Source organism: Pelodiscus sinensis, chromosome 7 (assembly GCF_049634645.1).
Source record: "Pelodiscus sinensis isolate JC-2024 chromosome 7, ASM4963464v1, whole genome shotgun sequence".
NCBI lineage: Eukaryota > Metazoa > Chordata > Testudines > Trionychidae > Pelodiscus > Pelodiscus sinensis.
Genome location: NC_134717.1, coordinates 25,807,052 through 25,827,818, shown reverse-complemented (window position 1 = coordinate 25,827,818; position 20,767 = coordinate 25,807,052). Strand labels below are relative to the sequence as shown.

Sequence of the window (20,767 nt, the reverse complement as noted above, 5' to 3'; positions counted from 1 at the left end):
AATGTCTTGGTGACAACAAAATGTACAGTCAAACTGAACTGTTAAAAATGCCCAAGGGGAAAAACCTAAATAGATGCACTTTATTCCATCACTATTTTATTTATTTAAGTCAGAATTTGTTTGCCATCAGTTGTATACCTGCTGTCTTTGTGTATGTGTACAAGTAGCTTTGCGTGTGATAAGGTTCAAAATATTTTGATCGAAGACAAAGACAAAAAATGACTCTTCCTATTTGGAAGGTTGGTAACCCTTTTACTAGAGTCACACCAGTCTATATTTGCACCTCCGCTCCCCTTCCTCCCGCCCCATCTTATGGATTGTTTCATTTAAACTAGCAAAGGAAGGAACTATGGATGAGCAAGGAAAAAAAGAGGTATAGAAAAATGACCTAAAGTAAGTGTGTTTTGAAGACAATATCTCATGGTATATCGTATCTCAAGTATTACAGAGAGCTAAGGCAATAAGGACTACCAATAACCCCTACAGCAAAGATTAAGGAATATTCTAAGAAAGCTTTGGAAAAATCTTGAAGCTAGAGAATTAGCCTGTTTTTTATAGCATAATTTCCTAGTGTGTTGTTTTTTTCCAACCGTTAGCTGTCAATATTTTGATTATACAAATGTGCAAAAAGAGCTTTTTTTTTTTTTTTTTTTTTAAAGTGAAGTAGAGTTTCGGCTTCATTTCTTAGTGTAAGTCAGCTACTCTAGCATAAAAAATATAATCTAGGTCAGAGATAATGTTGAATCTTTTCTGATGTAAATAAGTAGCATTCCACTGTTGAATTATGTCAAAGTATATTATGAATCAGTGTCTATTACATTAAAACAGTCAGCTTTATATACCGTCTGAATGAAATCATATAAATCCAAGTTGAGAATGTATTTTCTCCCTCACTTAATTAGCAGTAAAAACATGTAAGGAGTGCCCTGCTAGTCTTAAACAGAGAGTATAAATTGCAAAATTGTTTGCATTTTCAATTCATCTTGGTTAAATACTAAAATTCTCTACTCTATGCTGCTCTCTTGATTAATTTTCTAATATTAACTGAAATATATTTAGCAATAAACATTCCTAACATAACGTACTAATTTACTATATATTTGAGAGAGTTGTGAGTCATCTGTTTGTTTAAGAACTCCTCCTAAACTCTAAGAGCTAGGACCACCAAATTTGGTGTACAGTTTCCTCCTATCATAACTTAAAACAAGGCCAAGGTTTGATTGTGCCAGGAAGATGGGATGTGCCTAGAATGGAATTACTTCTCATAAAACCACACAAAAGAGAGACAGAATCAATAGGGAGGTGAAAGGAGATGTCTGGGGGTGCCTACCTTAGATCTGAGTCCCCCAAGCCCCAGGCACCCTTTAGGGAGGGGTGAGAGGGCTGAAGCTCCCCCACCATTTGTACAGAAACATTGCTGGCTGTTCTCCTTTGTTGGGGAGAGACGGGAAAGTGCACAGTTTGCTGCATTCCTCACAAGGGTACCATTTTGGGTGCATGGATGGGAGCAGCCTTGAGCTCTGTGGCACGGCTAGCTTTTCATCCCGTTCCCCATATGCTAATCAAGTGATGGGAAAGTGCTTTCATTCTGCACATGCCTCTCACACCTGGCTGGTGTGCTCCCTTCAGCAGCCAGGTATGAGAGACATGCACAGAATGCAAGCACTTCCCCCTCACTCTCTTAGCATGTTGGGAACAGGATGAAAAGCTAGCTGTGTCCTGGAGTGTACAGCTGCTGCCCCCTCTATGCACCCAAAATGGCACCCTTGATTCCTCACTCTGGCTGGAAGGCCTTGCTTCTAGTTACCTTAGGGACCTTTTGGTTTCTTAAATTTTTGGGTGCACATTCAACATTGTTTCAGAGATAGTCCTGTCTGTAGTTTGGCTATCGACTAAGTTAACGGGGGCTAAGTCCTTTTCTTCTTATACCCTTCATCTGTGGTACTCTTTGCACCCCAAGTTACATCTATTAAGCCAATAGTATTGTTTACATTAAATCACATTTTTTTATTTCACTTTTTTTTGCTGCGCTCAAGATTCTCAAACTATTTTATACTATGTACATAATTTTATTCAATAAAAGAAAAAAGGAAGGAGTGGAGAAAAAAAATTATTTTTTTCTAAAGTATGGAGGCGGTTACAGTATATATCCAAGAATTAGAAACAGTGGATATGTTAAAAATGGGCAATTAAGGTAAGTGCAATTACAGTAATCGCATAAAAGGTACACATTTAAAGAAAAATTTTCTCAAACAAATTCTGTTGTATTACCCATCGCCAATATGAGTTAAACACTCTAAGTTTTTAAGTATCACTACAAATAATCCTAAGATTTTAAAGACAATTCTGTAGTTAATATTACAAAATAAAAAAATGTAAAAGATATACAACATGCAGTAGTCTCTCTCTCTCCCTCCCCCTCCCTGTCCCCCGAATGGTCTCTATTCTGCAAAGCAACATGCTAATATAGGTTGTGAGCCATTCACTGGGATTTTGTGCCAGTTAATGAATGCTGGCAAATCCCACTGTAGAAACAGTGCATGAATGGGACTCAACACTGCTATCTCTTAAAAAAAAATGACAGCAGTGTATTGTCATTGATGGTGTGCTGCAGTCCATAAGTTTCTCTGGAGCAGACTTTTAATGTGTCAATTTCAGTTTCTCTGCCACTGAGAACAACTAGAAAAATAATCTCATGGCCCTTAAGTTCAATTACCTGGTTTCTTTTATATGAGAAGTGCTTTGGATCAAGTCAGGGTGAAAGAAGATCGAAAGGAGAGCTAGTATAATTTCCCAGAAGGCAATAATTTGAAAGTCTGCTAATTTAACATAGATATCTTGAAGAGCCACTAGAAATAATCTACTGAAAATCAATAGATCATTCAGAATTACCATAAAATCACGAGTATAATGCGCACCAATGCATAATTCGCATCTACCTTTTAAACGTCAGAATCCCGGAATAAACTGAACTCTTATCTATAATGAGCACCCTGACTTTTTGTCTTGCCTTTTTGTCTTGTCGGGTAATCACGTGTGAGCACACGATTATATAGTGCATGACATTTCCATCTTTGGAATGCTATGAGTTGTCGGCAATCTTACACGACTGCTGAAAAACGTAAAGTTGTTAGCTATGCTGAGGCTCATGGCAACAGAGCTGCCAGCCGTGAATTTGATGACATAGAGTCTAACATGCGGCTTTGGAGACGGCAGAAAGAGCGCCTGCAAGTGCTGCCTCAGATGAAGATGGCTGAGCAAGGTAAAAGCACTGCATATCCTGAGTTGGAGGCCAAGCAAAGCGGTGGTATTAGCATTGCGGATGTTAGAATGAAGGCTTTGACCATTGCCAAAACGTGTGCTAAGACAGCCAGGTTTAAAGCTTTGTATGGCTGGAGCGATCGGTTCATGAATCGCCATGGCCTATCAGTCCGATGCCGAACAAAAATTGCACAGAAGCTACCCATGGACTCAGATACCAAGTTACTACAGTTCCAAAAGCTTATCATAAAACTACACAAGCAGCACTGCTACGACCTTTCATTAATTGGTAACACAGATCAGACACCATTAAATTTCGATAATTCCTACGACAGAACGCTTGAAGTGAAAGGTGCCAAGACCTTCTCCATTGCTACCACAGGTCATGAAAAGTCTAGGTTTACCGTAATGCTTGCTTGCATGGCGGACGGAACGAAGTTGCCTCCTTATCTTTGTGTTCAAGCTCTAGACAATGCCAAAGAACGTTATATTCCCGAACACCGTTCACGTGCGTGTTCACCCTGAAGACTTGATTGACAAAGCTTTAATGCTTGATTGGCTACAGATGGTTTGGGCAAAGCGTCCAGGTGGATTTATGAGAAAGCGGTTTCTAATAGTTTTGGATGCGTTTCGGTGTCATCGTATGCCATCCGTCAAGAAAAGGCTTCAGCAGGACAAAACAGACTTGGCAATTATTCCTGGTAGAATGACCAAAATGTTGCAGCCGCTTGACATGACAGTTAACAAGCCAATGAAAGATGGAAATTGAACACCTGTTTGTTGGAAGGTGAACATACATTTACTGCAGGTGGATATATGCGAACACTGATACTGCAAGATGTTACCCAGTGGATAGCAGATGTCTGGCTTGAACTTGATCCCGCTATGATAAGGAAGGGGTTTCTGAAATGCAGCATCTCTAATGCTATGCATGGCAGCAAAGATGATGCCCTGTGGATGGATCTGAGCAACAATGAATCGGCTGAGGGTGAATTACCGGTATGCGAAGAGGACAATGATTTGTATTTTCTGGATGAAGATGTCGAGGGCTACACCCTGGCAGATATTTTTCGTCTGTTTGAGGAAGATTCTAACAAAAGCAAATTCGAGGGCTTCGAAGATGAGTAGAAGATCAATTAACATATCTGTTTGTTTGCGCTGCAGTGTTGATTTCATTTGTTTAACTTACCTTTTTGAAACTGTATATATAGTTGCTTGTCGATGCTAATAAAAATCAACTTAACCTCTGGTGTCCAGTGATTAATTAACTGCCGCAGAACCGCCAAATGAAAACTTAAATAAAATCTCCTATGGATAATGCGCACCCCGACTTTGACGCTAAAAAAACGGGAAAAAAGTGCGCATTATACACGCGATTTTACAGTATATCAGAATTGATTATAAGAGCTTAGTAAAAGAAGTGCAACACACCTAATACTTATTTTCTAGATACTACAGAGTCCCTGTTTAATCAGTTCTAATTTACAGACTACATAATTTTGATTTTTAAAATGCTGTCCTACACCTTAATAGGGTGTTGTTTTTTGGGTTTTACAATCAGCAAACAATACTCACTCTCACACCCAATCCCACTCCCATAAAGCAAGAGAATCTACCAGGTTTACTAGACACTTCACTACAATATGAAGATTCTCACAAGGTACAATGTGATCACGAATCTCAAATTTAAACTATTATATTAAATATTACAAATGTGCTAGGGTACATCTAGACTGCAAGGTTTTTTCGAAAGAAGCTTTTTTGGAAGAGATCTTCAAAAAAAAACCTTCTTCTGAAAGAGACCGCCCACACAGCAAAAGCACATAGAAAAAGTGATTTGCTTTTTCAAAAGCAGACACTGAACAGATGTTGTCTTGCGTTTAAGCTGTGATTACTATGGACGGAGTAGCCACCAGAGCACCTGTGCTTTTTTCTGGAGGCCTCTTATTCCGAAAAAATTCCCTCTTCCGCGTCCATGCATGCCTTTTTCTGAAACAGCTCTTTTGGAAAAGGCGTTCTTCCTTGTGGAATGAGGTTTTCTAATGTCAGAAAAACCAGCGTGCTTTCGATTTTCTTTCGAAAGAACGCAACAGCAATGTGGATGAAAGTGAAGTTTTTTTCGGAAAAACATGTTTTTCAAAAAAAACCCTGCAGTTTAGATGCACCCTTAGTTAAGCATGTGAACAAAACCCTTCCATTCCCCTGAAGAACATGTCACCTTCAGTTTGTATTGACTTCATTAATGCTGGTATTTTATAATCATGAGATTTTTTTTAGTTGAAAATTGTAGTTCCTCAATGTAAGAGTAAAACTGAGCCAGGATATAATGTGCAAACAGGTAGCAAGGCATTACAAATAATCACATTATTTACGAGGTCAAATGAATCTCTTATACAGCTGTTACAGTCTTTCGCAGGAAGAGGATTTAAATGCAAAGTAAGTTCATCTAAACAGTGTGATTAATATATATATATATTTATTTATTTATTTATGTAGGATCTTAGCACTTAGGTTTTTGTAAAACACGGGACACTGCCATTCATGTGAAAATGTCCAGACCAAAATCTGCTTATACTGGATGCTTCTCTCGATGTACAAAGCAAATATGGACAAAATAATGGCCTTCCAATATGCCTGAAGCCTGACCTATGGAAAAGATTGCCCCTAAGATTAAAAACAGTTCATTCTTCACAGTCATTATGAAACCTATAGTTCATAAAAAGAGTGTCCTATCTGAACAGGTAAAGGGCATTGCTGTTGCTCAAAAGGCATCATAACTGACACTCACAAATATTTTGCTCCACCATTACCCCAGGGCCTCCCCTTTTTTGTGTCTCCTTCTCTCCAGCCTCCCTATCTTTCTTCTTCTGTCCTTCTCTAGGGTAAGGTTTTATTGCTAGCATGATCTGTGTTCTCAGGGATTGGGTTATAGACCAGCAGTTCTCTCAGAATGACATTCCCAAGAAACGTGGCGCACTAAGCACCTGTCTAGCTTATGGATAACACTTTCCTGGTGATCAGGAGATGTTATTTTCCCTGGTAGCAATATAAATGAGTGTTATTTTCTACCAAAAATCTATAATTCCATTATTTTCTATTGAACAGCTATCTTAATAGATACCAGTGAAAATGAGATAGGATCAGAGGCCAAAAATTTGGAAAGAACAAGTTAAAAATTTCTTAGACAAGTTAGTTGTCGTCATGTCCCCACTGTTTGATGAAATATATCCTATAATATTCAAGGAAGTGACTCAGGAGATCTCAGTCATTAGTGATTATCTTTGAAAAGCCATCGAAGCATATAATTAAGCAATCAATTTGTAAACATCTAGATGATAACAAGGTGATAAGTAATAGCATGGATTTGTCAATAACAAATCCTGTAAAAGCAACCAAATAACTTTCTTTGACAGAGTTACAAAACTTTGTGGATAAGGGAAAGTGGTAGAAGTGGCAAGTTTTGATTTTAATAAGGCTTTTGATACTGTCTTGCATGACCTTGTCATAAATAAACTAGGAAAATAAAACCTATATGGAGCTCATAAGCATCCTGAGGCTTAGGCAGCAAGCCCTGACCACACTCCAGCCCCAGACCGGCTACTGTAGGCATTCTAGAGGCGGATCGTTGCTGCCCCCAGCTCCTTCCCTCCATGTGCTTTGGGCCAGGAAGGCTGGAACCAGGTGGCATCCTCCCTCCCATGGTGCTCTGGGAGCCATGCTACGCAGCTTCCTTCCCTCCCCCAGTGCTCCAGGGAGGTGGGAGAGCAGCACTGCACGCATGCACCCCCTTGTCTCTCTCCCCCTCTCTCAGAAGCAGGGGGCTAAAGATGGAGATTCCACAATCTGCCTAGGCAATTTATCCAGTATTTAACCACCCTGACAGTTGGGGAGTGTTTCCTAATGTTCAACTTAAACTTCCTTTGCTGCAGTTTAAGCCCACTGGTTCTTGTCCTATTTTAACAGGTTAAAGAGAGCTGTTTTTCTCCTTCCTCCTTGTAACAACCTTTTATCTCTTTCTAGATATAAAAAGATTTTCCTGCAGGATGACAGAGGGATATCACATCACTCTGCATTCCACAGCCCCTCCCTCCCTCCTTCCCTTTCTCTCCCTGTGCTCTGCAGCTGGGTGGGTGAAGGGGGACGTGGGGCCTTGTATGGCAGAGGAGGTGCAGAGCCCAGAGCAGCCAGCCGCGTGGCCTTTCCCCCTCACGGGGGGGGCCAAGGACCCAGAGCCATGCGGTGATGGCTGGGGCTGCCAGCCGCATGGCCTTCTGCCCTCGTATGTGTGTGTGTGTGTGGGGGGGGGGGGGGAAGGCCCCAGAGCCACATGCTCTACCCCTTCACGGGAGCGGGGCTGGCTGGCTTCAGCCCAACCCCTGATAGCCAGAGGGAGACACATGGACCAGAGGAGGAAAACCAGGGGTGGACTGGCCTTAGGAGGGCCCAGTGGCTGGGGAGAGAGAGCTGGGACAGTCAATGGCTACCACGCTCTGGCCTGGCCCTTCCTGGCTGCCTGGGGAAGAGCCGGGGCTGCCTACCCTAGAAGGGGGGCTGGCGAGCGTAGCGAGCAGGGGGCACAGCCCCCTAGTATACTTAAAATCTTTTATGTCACCTCTTAGTCTTCTGTTCTCCAGACTAAACAAATCCAATATTTTTCATCTTCCCTCATAGGACAGGTTGTCTAGACCAAGAGTTTCAAACTCCTGCCTGCAGGTCAGTCCTCACTGGAGGGATTGGGCAATCTGGCCCAGGACTCCTGGTTGGCTGGAGTGGGGGGGCCCGGCACCATTAACAGCCCCCAAACTTCCTATCATCATCCCGCTCTCTCCCCCTATTGCTCCCCATCCCCCAAGTATGTTTATTTGGTGATCACTAGGGGTGGGATGGAGTTATCCTGTAAGGCAGCAGTGGTCGCTTGGAAAGTGGAGTGCACTGGATGGGTACACTTGCTCTGCTTCCTCTGTGGCTTGTGTTGCTGTGGGGTGTGCAGAGAGCATCACTCTGTGCTAGGCCCCCTTGGTGAGCCCCAAAGCCGCATACTTGGGGACCGCGATGCCATCGGGTGAGCAGGCAGGGGGTGATGGTAGGAAGGGGCTGATAATAACAACACCCCTGCCTCGTCCACTGGGAGTCGTGGGCCATAGTGCGCTGTGGTCTAGACCTTGAATAATTTTGTTGTTCTTCTCTGGACTCTCTCTAATTTGGCCACATAATTCCTGAAATGTGGCAGGCAGAACTGGACACAATACTGGAGTTGAGGCCTAACCAGTGCAGAGTAGAGTGAAAGAATGATTTTCATGTCTCTTACAACACTCCTGTTAATATATCTCAGAATGATGTTTGCTTTTTTTGCACCACAGTTACACTGTTGATTCATATTTAGTTTGTGATCTACTATGACCTTCAGATTCCTTTCTGCAATACTCCTATTTCGTATGTGTAGGAGATTCTATTTAAGTGGAGCACTTTGCATTTCTTCTTATTGAATTTTGTCCTATTTACTTCAGACCATTTATCTGGAGATTTAAACAAAACCAAACAAAACCACACAAGTAAAGCAGCCACAGAATAAGAAAGCCAGAAACAGGGCTTATTTAATCAGGAGAATGAGTTGTTGTGATAAGCTCTCTGTCATCCAGGCAGCAACTGCTTGCAATTCTGGGTCTGGTTCATTCTCCTCTAGTAAGGAAAGCTATTACTGCAATAAACTCCAAATGAATACAAGGGAATATATGGTATAGGTTGCCTAATTTTTTGTAAATATCACCACTTCAAACTGTGACTAGGAGATTCCCTCACTAATGATGCCAGGAGAAAGGTAGTTATGAAAACTCTTCCCTTCCATTAGGGTGGGAGAGTTCCATCCCCACTAGATTGTGACCATTATAAGTTACAATACCAACTAATGGTGACAAGTGTATCACACATGGAAGCATCTGAAATTACCAAAGTTTTCCCTCCATTTAGAAAATAACTGATAATTATGCTATGGTGGTTGTCAAAAAGTTTACCTATTTTAGTTTCTACTACGTTTGCACAATAGAAAACTTGGAAGGAAAGTTGACTTTTATATCTACTTCTATTATTGCTCCCCATTTTTTAAAAATTGTATGTGACTAAGTAATCTTTTTTGAAAGGAATTTCTGGAAAAATAATGTTTGGCATTTCAGTAAATTTGTTTTCCTATTTGCTTTGTGAATAGTGTGATTAGTTTTCTAATTTCATCTGAACAATTTAAAAAAGTATCTTATATTCCATTCTACTTAGATTCACAGTTTGAGAAATGAAAGATTCAGCAAAATTTTCAGAAAACAAATGTGAATCCAAGAAGGCCAAAAAGTAATCTACAAGTAGCATTACAGTAACCAGAGAAAAAGTACCACTCAGAAAATTACTAGGTGTAGGTTTTAAAAACTGTTTAAAATGTAACATTCAGCATGCACTGTGCTGAAATTTCTAAAAGATATGCAAGATCTTTACCACAACTGTGGGCTTGACATAGAAAACATACAGTGAAATTCAATGACCACTATTTACAAAAGTAATCTAAGTCTTGTTTTTATTTATTTTTGGAACACTTAATATGCTTATTTTATTCAATAGTTATGAAATATATATATTACATAGTAATAATATTAAAAATATCAAACTCTTACATGATACTGTGACCAAACTGGCTTTATATTATGGCTATAGGCTGGCTATAGTTTTCAGTAGTTGGAGTAGCATTAATAGAACAGTATATCCTGAAATACCATAGACAAAAAGAGCCATCCATATCAGTGCTTGGTGGATCCAAGAAAGAAAAAACATGTACTGTAATTATTAAATTAATGAGCTAAATGAATCTTTTACCCCAGTTACTTGGGGTACTCAACACATAAGTCTAATGTTGTTAGATTACTTTTACATTATCTTTAAGAGAAAAGGAAAATCAGAAGAAAACACTTAAAAATACTCAGAAAGCTGCATCATGTATTTATAGCTAGGGTCAGGGGTGGGGAAACAGGGAGAAGATAGAGGTAAAAGATAGAATTTACTTACCCAAGATTAGGAAAACTGGTGGAAAATATCCACTGATCTTGGGAAGTTCACTGACCCCTTGCAGAGAATTAGTGTTATAATGCTCTAAGAACTGTCTATAATTCCTTGTCTGATTTATTGAGATGACACTTTCTTCCTGTAAAAAAAGAAATCCAGCATATTAAAGTCATATCCAGCATATTTACAGAGAGACAAACTGCTTCAATTATATAATGTGTGTGATGTGTCTCTTAAAAACTATCCATAACATAAGGGCAAAGGCTATATATTGGCAATTTGTACAATAAGTAGTATAAAAAATGTAGGTAATGTAGGGCAAAAAGAGGGACAACTGCATTTTTGTTGTTATTTAGAGGAACTACCAGTACATCTTAAAAATGCATACAAAGTACTGTTTGTTTTGTACTCTGATTCCCATCCATCAGCTCAGCAGCATGCTACAATCCTAGATGTCAAACAAGCATGCGTCACCACCACATACCTCTTCACAAATAAGTCAACAAAGAGGTTACATGAAGTCACAGTTAGGGAAAGAACTCCCGTTTCTAGAATGGCAGCCCCAAATCTCACTCACTTCACAACAATGCCTTTCAGATTGACATTCAACAATATACCAATTGTCTAGTGCTGACTAATAAACAGTCATATAATGTACTAGAAAAGTGTGTGCCAATTCCTTCTCTTGTGCCTGGTTCAGAAAGAGCCTAGCAATTACTCCTTTTGCTCAAGTGATAGCGGTTCGAATTGAAGATCTATGGCAGGGGTGGTGTAGCCAGACAGGAACTCCCCTTGTAACATCCATTTTTGCTTGCCTGGAGCATCCAGGGCACACAGAGCAGAAGGCCCAGGCTGTGTGACCATGAATGGCTGTAAACAGAGATACGCCAATTGCTGACCAAGAGGCTGCCAAGGAGTGCCCTTGACTGAAACCCATATTGATACGAACACACATCCATCCGCGGGGGGAGGAATCTCTCGCCCAGTAAAAAAAGTCTAGTATTCACAATTTAGTTATCTCTCTTGCAAGTGTAAATTAACTTGAAACTTGCTTGTAAGAACTGGCGCCACAAAACGGACCAGTACAATTCGGCATCTTAGATAAGAAAGAGGATACGGGCCCCCAGGGGTATATAGATGGGTCCAGCAGCACATTTTCTCTGAGTGTCAATCTACCATCTATCTGCTGGTCGGGTTAGGTGTTTAATCTCCCGAGGTTCCAGAGGGGACGCCCACCTCGTATTCGTCTTTCCTTGGAATTGAGAGACCGGCCCTGGCCTGACACGCTGGAGTCGAGAGGCACAGAAAGGGGTAAAAATTGTACCTGGATGTGGTCCTTTGTTTAAGTATATATATACACATAGTGTTAGAGCTCTTTAAAGATTAAGCTGTCACTTGGTACCATTATTTCTATTTTCTATCTTTACCTTTTTCCTGTGATCATTTTTAAGACCTATATATATTTGCTAGCATTTAAGAAATAGAACAATAGCCATTGTAACCATATGCTTTTATAAGTCTTTTAATAAACCTGTAACTGTTTAAGCTTTAACCTGACTCCTCCAGTTGCTGTAACAAAACCAAGCACAATTTAAAAGAATTTCAGCCGGTCATAAAGGGACAGACATAGGGAGAGCTTGGGCATTTGGATCTGTGTCACTCCCAGGTGACAAGATCCGTTGGGGCACCTTTTCAGCCTTTCCTAGGCTGCCCGCTGCGAAGGAACCCCTGTGTTCTAGCAGCTAAAATCTAAGGTGTAATAAGCTCTTCCTATATAACGGGGCGTCTGTTGGCCTGCTGGCCACCCTCTGCGATGGGACCCCGGTCCTAGCAGTAAAGACACGGACGTTAAACCTTTTCTCGGAAACACACACACACACACACACACACACACTGCCCTGACCGTCGGCTGACAGGTGGGCAGTAATTTTTGACTGGAGGTCACGACACTTCTGTGCTTCCACACATAGACCCTGATTGGTCTGGGGGTGGGAGAGTGCACAAAGTCTTTGCCCCCCAGAGAGAACCTTCATCTGTTCTGAACAGCTGATGGTTCCACCTAGCTACCTGTGCCTCTGGCAGTGGAAGGAGACTTTGCACACTCTCCCTTGCACTTCCTAGGTCAATCAGGGCCTTGGGAGGGGAGCATGTGAAGTCTCTCACTCCTGCCCCTACCCTGCAAGGAAGTGCTGGGCTTAGAGTCAACCACCAGCTGAGCAGCAGATGGCGGTTGACTAAGTGCTAAGCCCCTTGCAGGGCAGGAGGAGACTTCATGTGCTCTCCCCGCCCCCAAGCTCTGGGGCAGAGGGAGTGTGCGAAGTCTCCTTCTACCCTGCCCCCGTTCTGCAAGGAGCGTGGTGGCACTTCACCCCTTGCAGGGCGGGAGAAGACTTCACGCACTCCCCTGACCCTGGGCAGGGCTGGCTCTAGGTTTTTTGCCCCCCCTTTTGTTGGCTTTTACACGTTTGCACTTTGCAATGTTTTTTTTTTGACTGTTTAAAATAAAAAAAAAAATGAAAACAGAAGATTTGTAGTTAGTGAAATAAAACAATTTCCTACTAGTGTACTCATTTAATTTTAACAAAATCACAATTACAAACAATTTGGGTTCAACTATACACTGTAATGAAAAATGTTAGTGTCTTCCACTGCGCCCAATTTCTCATAAATTAAAAGAAGTTATATGAACTGAATTTTTCTGGTTTGACTTGTGTAGCCTTTTAATAATTCAGTAAAATCTAAATTTTCTGCAATGGTACTGTCAATTGAAATTAATGGGAGTCCTGATAAATAATTTTGAGACATGGTGGACTGCAAATAATTTTTTAGTAATTTCAGTTTTGAGAAACTGAGTTCATCAGAGCCACTGATACTGGTAATGTTAAAAGAATGCGTAATGCTATAGCAGCCGCCACGGCCCTGGCTGGAGGGGAGACTGTGCTTCCTGCACTGGGGCCATCCCCCGCCCCGCGAACCCACTTCGGCCCCCCGCAGGCAGGGTGACCCAAAGTAGGCGGCAGAGCTGGACAGCTGAAGGAGGCAGAGGGCAGCCAGCAGGTTCTGGGTGTGCATGGTGCCAGCACTGCACAGCAGGTAGTGGCGTCTCCTGTGGCCCTTTAAAATAGGCGGGGCGGGGGCAGGTATTGCCAAGGGTAGCTGCTTACCTGGAAATGCTGCCCCTGGAAATGTGCCGCCCCAAGAACGTGCTTGATTTGCTGGTGTCTAGAGCCAGCCCTGCCCCCGGGCCAATCAGGGCTTGGGGGTGCAGGGAGCGTGCAAAGCCTCCTTCTACCCTGCCAGGAGCATACAGTGCTTCTAAACTCCGTGCACCGCTTGCAGGGTAGGGGCAGGGTGGGAGGAGACTTTTTGGGCTTCCTCCTGCCCCAAGGCCCTGATTGGCCTGGGGGCACAAGAAGCAGCTGGGTCTCCACAGGCCGGATTAACCTGCTTGGCAGGCAACATCTGGTCTGCAAAGGCCCTTTTTCCTACCCCTGATCTATGGGTTCAAATCCTGATGTCAATCAAGATCAAATAAATTATATCACATGAATGCATGTGATATAATTTATTTTAGTTTGAAAAACTAGCTTATTTAATTTACACACTGAGAAAATATCTTTAAAACGTGTTCTGGGGTTTTTTTAAACTTAAAAGCCATTATTATCTGTAAATTACGGCACAAATCCACAAAATATAGGTTTTTCACATTTCAGTTATTTGTCAAAGGTTTTGTTTAGAGATGTTACACACTGCAAGGGTTGCAAGTTGAGAGGTATGCTTCACAATGGTAGGCATGGGGGACCCAGAATGAGCGGTTCCACAACAGACAGACATACTGCTGGAGTGGCACCATGTACCTTGTAGCTACAGCCATAGGCACAGGAAGTAGTAGGTGCTGCAGCACTCAGGCGTTTTGGATTTCCTGGCCACATGCCCTTGCTACCCAAGTTCCTAGCTGCCAACCTTGCACCCCTGTTATCTGCAGTCCCAGCTACTGGGCCCTTGGGCTTCACTTCTGGCCCCAGGTCATGCTAACTGCTGGCCTCATGCACAAGGGCTCAACTGCTGGCCACAATGCTTGGACGCCAGGCTCCTCCTGTTAGGTTTCACCCACCAGCTAGGCTTGGGGTCCTGGGTGCTGACCCTGCATGTGGCGATGAGGAGTGTGGACAGAGGCAAGGGGGGGGTTCAGTTTAGCACCCCCATTCCAAAAATTGTTACAACACCACTGGCTACAGCTGTTCTTTCCTGTGTCCAATTTCTAGAAGCTGAGAGGTTGTGGCATATTTTGGAAAATGAGTGATGACAAAGAATTCTTCATGAATGTTCTCTCCAGCTGACAGATTATGTCATTACTCAGTTTGTGTATGGGAGGGGGGTTGCATTTAGCATATTTACCTTGAATATCTTTTAAATATGTCAAAATGTTATAGACACAAAGATCTTTCTGAGACATACCATATATTTTTTAGGAGGAACATTGTTGACAGGAGTCGATTTAGTGTTGCAGTTTGTTCCTCTGAATCCAAGCCAAATGCATCTCCCTGATCCTGTGGAGCTATCCACTGAGGTACACCGATCCAGTATGAAAAAAAACCTAGGAAATTAATATAAACAAAAACATTTAGTGACAAGTGTATATCAGAAAACACCTCACCAACCCCAAAATGTTCATCAAGCCTACACTACCTTCATCAAGCTTGCCAAATCTTAATAGAGCCTTCATATGTACTTGCCACAACCCACAGATTGGCAAATCTGACTGTTACACATTCCATGTGTTTAGGAAATTACTATGCCTCAACATTTCTATAGCTCCCCATAAAGAAAGCAGCAAACATTTCCCTTTTAACTCATTTCCGTGCTTTCAAGGCCTCGGGTGTATGCAATGCATTCTGTCACCAAAAGTTTGTGTGTGCGTGCGTGCATGTGTGTGTATTACAATAAAGTAACTGACATACTAGAACTCAGATGATTCATTTTAGCAAAGTTTATAGTTATTGTCAGTTGCCATACACCTGAATAAATGTTTCCTATGTTCAAACAGATAATGGTGAAAAAACATGACATGAAGAAACTATTCAGACTACTGTAGTCTAATTTATTATATGAAAGATTTCATAGCTTATTATAAAACAGATTTTTGTATTTAACATTATGCTGGAAGCATTTGTTTTTCAAGTGGTTATTATAAACTTGTACACAAATGCTTTCCAGAATATATGCACACTAACAACTGCCATTACTCAGCGGCACAGACTTTTTCATGAAGTGGATTTAACTTGTCAAACACGCAATTATTCAAGGATATGGAATGAAAAGAAAGCAATTTTTTGAGAAGTGTCTTATATGGAGTATGGAGTGATGTAATTTGACATATATTGTTTCTTTAAGGATTCTGGGAGTATTTGCAACAGGATAATAACAAAAGATAACAGAACCAAAGAGCAGAGACCAAAATAAAGTGAAGCTATTCTCCTGCCTATAAAGGAGGAGCATTAGAGATGTATAAATCTGTAAAGCAAAATATTATTCTCTTGAAAATGAATTACACTTAAAGCACACAAATATTTTGGTAAAGTAAAAAACAGAAGCAGTTCGGCTAATTTCCTTTCATGGAAAAAACACATAGTTCTATGGCTTGAGTATAAGAGTGGGATCCAGAGCTCTTATTCCTCGCTTAGTTAATGGCTTATCATGTGGTCTCAGATAAGCAAATAAACCTCTCTGTATCCGGATTTTCCCCATGTCACAAAGATGTCATGAGGCTAATTAGTGAGGATCAGAAGTGCCCTACTCTACAAATAATCTCATTAATTTCAGTAGGATTATTTGAAAAGTAAGATACAAGTCAACAAGATACAATATATCAGAATCTGTGCCTTGGCTCCCACTCCTATACTCAAGCCATAGAACTATGTGTTTTTCTTATTTTTCTTCCAAAGTATCTTTGGGGCCATGGAGAGCAGTACATCATCCCCATTCATTCCAGTCCATGGCTTGTGCCTCCATTAAGCCCAGCCTACTCACGTTCCTGAATATTATGTTCTGTCACCTACTCAGTGGTTAGCTAAGTACGACTGACCTTGGTTATGTCTGCACTATCTTCTTTGACATCTTATCACCAGTCATCTGTAGTGTCCCCACTATTTTGTTATCTTTTTTACTATAGCCAATCCAATAGCCTTGATTACACATTCTATTCTCTAACTTCATTTCTCTTAAAATCATTCCACTTTCCTCACATAATCTTTCAAAGAACTCCCATAGCTATTGCCTCCAGCCTTTTGATGTCTATTTTATTTAACACAGAGGCTTCCAGACAACAAAGTAATACTATTAGTACACCAGTTTGATAAATTTTCACAGTAGGACCAAACATAATGTTTTTATCAGTCCATAATTTTGTCAGTTTCTGTGCTGAACCCATGGCTAATGTACATTTCCTTTTAACATCACCCTTAATGGATCAAGTTACTTTGGTACACATAAGATTCTATTTGTTCTAAAACTTCATTGCTGCTACCTTTAGTTGCTCTATCTAGTGTGTCCCTTTTTCAAGGTACAGTAAAACTCCGATGGTCCGGCACTCCTGATGGTCCGTCACCATCAGGAACCCGGAAGTGCTCCGGGCAGCTGGACCATTGGAGATGCTCTGCCCCCAGCTTCCCTGATTCAGCCGCTGCTAAAACTGACCAGCGGCTGAATCGGGGAAGCCGGGGCAGAACAGCTGGAATGCTGCCCCTCGGGGCTGTGGGACCAACCCGGCAGCCCCCCAGCTGTCCCCATTCAGCAGCTGCTGAAATTGACCAGTGGCTGACTCCAGGAAGCTGGAGGCAGAGCTGCTCTGCCCCAGCTTCCTGGAATCAACCACTGGTCAGTTTCAGCAGCAGCTGACTTGGGTACACCTGGGACAGAGCAGCTGGGGTGCTGCCAGGTTGGTCCCTGCAGCGCCGAGGTTTGGTGCTACCAGAACAACCCGGCAGCGCCCCAGCTGCTCTGTCCCAGGCGTCCCGTTCAGCTGCTGTTGAAACTGACCAGCGGCTGACTCCAGGAAGTCCGGGGCAGAGCAGTTTCAGCAGCGGCTGACTTGGGGACGCCTGGGGCAGAGCAGCTGGGGTGCTGCCGGGTTGGTCCAGTAGCGCCGCTCCTCGGCGCTGTGGGACCAACCCAGCAGTCTTCCAGCTGCTCTGCCCCGGGCTTCCTTGAGTCAGCCGCTGATCAGTATCAGCAGCAGCTGAATCAGGGACTCCTGGGGCAGAGCCGGACTATCGGAAGGGGGGGGGGCTATGAGGGGTCTGGGGTAGCATCCCCCCACCCCACCCCCCTCATAGGCCCCCCTTCTGATAGTCCGGCATATCTGATAATCCGGCACCCCCTGGGTCCTAAAGGTGCCGGATTATCGGAAGTTTACTGTATAACCACTTGACTTCTTGGTATTTAATGTTAGTCCAAGTCAATTACAGTAGTTTTCAAAGGTAGTAAATGTTATTACAACTAATTGAAATGTTTCTGCCAATTGCATGATGCACAAATTCAAGAGATTAACTGTACATCTTCCAATGTCACGCCCTCCAATTTGTCTAATATTCTTAACCTCCATTTTAAGAACATAATGAAAAATTGGAAATTCCATGCCCCCTTGTTTTACATCAGACTTTGACTTGAATCAGTTGCTTAATTTCCCACTAATTCTTATGTCACTGCAAGAGTCTTCATACATAGCTTTTATAATGGCAATAATCTTATCTGGAACTCCATATAACTGCTACTTTCAATAAAGCTTCACTCCAAACAGAATGAGATGCCTCTGTAAAGTCAATGAAAACAACAGACATCTTTAATCCCCATTCTCCAACATATGTGATGAATGCAACTTTGGACTGATCTAAGACTGCACTGTTCTTTTAATTTTTTTTAAAAGAAAAGTTAATATGAAGACTCCAGCATACTTTTCCATTTTCTAATAGGTTGAAACAATAATCAGCCATTTGCCTTCTGAAAACTTATTGTCCTGCTTCTAGTTTTAGCTATTATAATGTCCAAGGATACCACTGTATTTCTTAAAATCAGGTTTGAGTAACTGACTAACATTATCATCAAACTTTAGGGAAATACACACTTCGATTGCACTGCATCTTGGCAATAAACATACATTCTTGTAGATGACTTGTAGGTAAGGTCCCATGGGAAGCAAGACTGAAGGGAAAAACAACTGAGGAGAGTTGGAAGTATTTCAAAGGGACGTTGTTAAGGGCCCAAAAACAAACAATTCCGCTGTGTAGGAAAGATAGAAAATATGGCAAAAGACCAGCTTGGCTTAACAAGGAGATCTTGCACAATCTCAAAATAAAAAAGGAGTCATATAAAAAATGGAAACTAGGACAACTAACAAAGGATGAATATAGGCAAGCAACACGGGAATGCAGGGGCAAGATTAGAAAGGCAAAGGCACAAAATGAGATCAAACTAGCTACAGGCATAAAGGGAAACAAGAAGACTTTTTATAAATACATTAAAAGCAAGAGGAAGACCAAGGACAGGGTAGGCCCACTGCTTAGTGAGGAGCGAGAAGCAGTAACAGGAAACTTGGAAATGGCGGAGATGCTCAATGACTTCTTTGTTTCGGTCTTCACCGAGAAGTCTGGAGGTGTGCCTAACGTAGTGAATACAAGCAGAAAGAGGGTAAGTTTAGAAGATAGGATACACAAAGAACAAGTTAAAAGTCACTTAGGAAAGTTAGATGTCAGCAAGTCACCAGGTCCTGATGAAATGCATACCAGGATACTCAAGGAGCTGATAGAGGAGGTATCTGAGCCTTTAGCTATGATCTTTGAAAAATCATGGCAGACAGGGGAGATTCCAGAAGACTGGAAAAGGGCAAATATTGTGCCCATCTATAAAAAGGGGAATAAGAACAACCCAGGAAACTACAGACCGGTCAGTTTAACGTCTGTCCCAGGGAAGATAATGGAGCAGGTAATTAAGGAAATCCTATGCAAACACTTGGAAGGTAATAAAGTGATAGGGAATAGCCAGCATGGGTTTGTGAAGAACAAGTCATGCCAAACTAATCTGATAGCTTTCTTTGATAAGATAACGAGCCTTGTGGATAAGGGAGAAGCGGTGGATGTCATATACCTAGACTTTAGTAAGGCATTTGATACGGTCTCGCATGATATTCTTATTGATAAACTAGGCAAATATAACTTAGATAGGGCCACGATAAGGTGGGTGCATAATTGGCTGGATAACCGTAGTCAGAGAGTTGTTGTTAACGGTTCTAAATCCTGCTGGAAAGGGATAACAAGTGGAGTTCCTCAAGGGTCTGTTTTGGGACCCGTACTGTTCAATATCTTCATCAATGATGTAGATATTGGGATAGAGAGTACGTTTATTAAGTTTGCAGATGATACCAAACTGGGTGGGGTTGCGACTTCTTTGGAGGATAGGGACATAATTCAAAATGACCTTAGCAAGTTAGAGAAATGGTCAGAGGTAAACAGTATGAGGTTTAATAAAGAGAAATGCAAAGTGCTCCACTTAGGAAGGAACAATCAGTTCCATACATACAAGATGGGAAGCGACTGTCTAGGAAGGAGCATGGCAGAAAGGGATCTAGGGGTCATAGTGGACCACAAGTTGAATATGAGTCAACAGTGTGATGCTGTTGCAAAAAAAGCAAATATGATTCTAGGTTGTATCAACAGGTGTGTTGTAAGCAAAACTCGTGAAGTCATTCTGCCGCTCTACTCTGCACTAGTTAGGCCTCAGCTGGAGTACTGTGTCCAGTTCTGGGCGCCACATTTCAAGAAAGATGTGGAGAAATTGGAAAGGGTACAGAGAAGAGCGACAAGAATGATTAAAGGTTTAGAGAACATGACCTATGAAGCCAGGCTTCATGAACTGGGCTTGTTTAGTTTGGAAAAAAGAAGATTAAGGGGGGACATGATAGCGGTTTTCAAATATCTAAAAGGGTGTCACAAGGAGGAAGGAGAAAATTTGTTCCTCTTGGTTTCTGAGGACAGGACAAGGAGTAATGGGCTTAAAGTGCAGCAGGGGAGGTTTAGATTGGACATTAGGAAAAAATTCCTAACTGTCAGGGTGGTCAAATATTGGAATAAATTGCCAAGGGAGGTGGTGGAATCTCCCTCTCTGGAGATATTTAAGAACAGGTTAGATAGACATCTGTCGGGGATGGTGTAGGTGGAGCTTGGTCCTGCCTTGAGGGCGGGGGGCTGGACTCGATGACCTCTTGAGGTCCCTTCCAGTCCTATTATTCTATGATTCTATGATTCACAAGAATTATCCTTGAAAAGATGTCAGACAATGAGGTGCAATACCACAGGACACGAGAAAGCATAAATCAAAAACAAACCCCCATATTGGAGTGAATTTGAGGTCTTTGATAAGTTTACTACCATTGTTGTCTTGCACAACAGTTTAAGGACTGCATCTTTTATGC

General features: G+C 41.9%; 1 protein-coding gene across 10 annotated transcripts in view; it reads right to left on the bottom strand.

The window, feature by feature from the left end:
- The window catches only part of MBD5 (methyl-CpG binding domain protein 5), a 251,076-nt gene that overhangs the window by 110,565 nt on the left and 119,744 nt on the right, over window positions 1-20,767 (bottom strand). For 9 of the 10 annotated variants that reach the window (XM_075933338.1, XM_075933341.1, XM_075933339.1 and 6 more), the window contains 2 exons: window positions 14,761-14,899; window positions 10,306-10,441 (listed from right to left, as the gene is read on the bottom strand). The gene's annotated coding sequence lies outside the window, so the exon portion shown is untranslated. Of the gene's footprint in view, window positions 1-4,450; window positions 4,600-10,305; window positions 10,442-14,760; window positions 14,900-20,767 lie in introns of all 10 variants that reach the window. The other variant, XM_075933343.1, reaches the window with a different exon arrangement.